Raw genomic sequence first — 1,985 nt, forward strand, 5'->3', positions numbered from 1 at the left:
CAGACAACTGACTGTAAAACTGGAGACTGCAGAACGACAGGTGGGCCTTGTTCTTTGTTTTAAATATATATATTTTTTCAAAATGTTTTTCATTTGTAAAATGTTAAGTATAATATTTAATAACTAAAGCCAAGAAAAAAAACAAAGTTAATCCATTTTAAGATTTAGAGTTGTAGAAAAATGATCAGTTGTTTTTCAAGTTATGAAATTACACAAGTCTAACCTCAACACATTCCATCTTTCTCAAATTTTTAATAACAAAGATAAAATGGACCCGTGAGTCCAGCCCCTGGTCCAGCAGCTTGTCAAAACCTTGAGCAACAAAAACATTTTTTGTAGGACTTTATCGGTCTCACATGGTTGTGGAAGAAAATCTTTTTTCAACATTGCTTCAGTTCATTGAGGTTTGCAGACGTTGTTTCTGCAGAGATCTCTCAGTGTCCCACCTCAACATTTCACTGAGGTTGAGGTCTGAACTTTGCCTGGACCATTGCATCACGTAGACTCTTTTCTTTTTCAGTTGTTTTGCATTCTTGCAGATGTGTTTGGGATCGTTGTTCTTTTGTGTCATGACCCAGTTTGGTCCAAGCTTCAAGCTGTCAGACAGATGGTCTCACATCGGACTCTAGAGTCCTTTAGTCTAAAGAGGGTTCAAGATTGACTCAGTGACTTCAAGGTGTCCAGATCCTGTTTCTCCAGAACAAGCCCAAATCATCATGCTGTGTTTGGTTTTCTCCAAACAGAGAGCTATATGTTTTGGTCTCATCTGTCCAAAGCACATTGTTCCAGATGTCTTCTTGTTCATTCATGTAAAACTTTACAAACCAAAATGCTGAAATGTACTTTTTAGAGAAGAGATTTTATTTCCTGTACTCTATGACTGGACAAAATGGATAAAATTTATATCACAATATATTTCCTAATTTCAGTCGAAACTCGATATCAATATGAATAATTAAAAGTGTCAGAAAAACTGCTAAGTACACCAATATTTACTGTACCTATAAACCTGATGTCATTTAAGATCTTTTTGTTTAAAATTATTACTCAGAACAAAAAGCAAGATATCTCAAATGTACTGTATGACTAATAATAATTAAATTACAGTGTTTCCCCTAGGAAACTGGTCTGGGGGGTGGGGTGCAACTTATTTTATAGAAACGCCTGTATAATGGTAGGGGAAACACTGAACGCAGAGTCAGCACCACTCGGAATACATTTTAAAATATATTATATCATTGTTAATGAAACATTTTTTATTGTGATATGTATCAACAATGAATTTTTGTCCAGCACTGCTGTAAGCCTTCCAAATAAGTCACACTTTTGTTAGTTGTCCTGTCCTGACCTTTAGCTTTCAACGTGCTAACTAAGGTCTGTGGATTCTAAGATGGAGCTCTTGTTTTTGACTTTTGCTGAGCATTGCATGGTCTGACCTCACTGTGAATGTGCTGGCACGTCCAATCCTGAACAGTTTTGTAAAGAATCGTTTTCTCTGTCGTATGATGGACTTCTGTCTAGGAAGGGTTAAAGGTCATTTCTGATCGGCAGCAACAGCTGCTTCTCTAAGTTCATTGCTGATGTCTTTCCTACTTGGCGTTGTGTTAAAACACACCTGTGTGCTTCAGAGCAGCAAACTGACAAAACTCCTGCTTTTATAGAGGTGCTCACACTGATGATTGGTTCTTCAGAACATTTGATCAGCAACTCCTGGCTGTGATACAAAACCTTTAAATTCCTCTGGAGGCAACAAGGGTGGGCTTAGATTTCACACACAGATTTTTAGGGATGCACAATATATCGGCATTCATATCAGTGTCGGCCGATATTGGTCATTTTTTTATAATAGTATCGATAGGGAGCCATGTTAGAGCTGGTTGTTTATTTACGTTATCAAGGAAAGATCCAAGTGTGTTTGTACATATGTATAATATACACTCACCGGCCACTTTATTAGGTACACCACGCTAGTAACGGTTTTGTGG

The sequence above is a fragment of the Austrofundulus limnaeus genome, unplaced genomic scaffold (assembly GCF_001266775.1).
Source record: "Austrofundulus limnaeus strain Quisiro unplaced genomic scaffold, Austrofundulus_limnaeus-1.0 Scaffold211, whole genome shotgun sequence".
Classification (NCBI taxonomy): domain Eukaryota; kingdom Metazoa; phylum Chordata; class Actinopteri; order Cyprinodontiformes; family Rivulidae; genus Austrofundulus; species Austrofundulus limnaeus.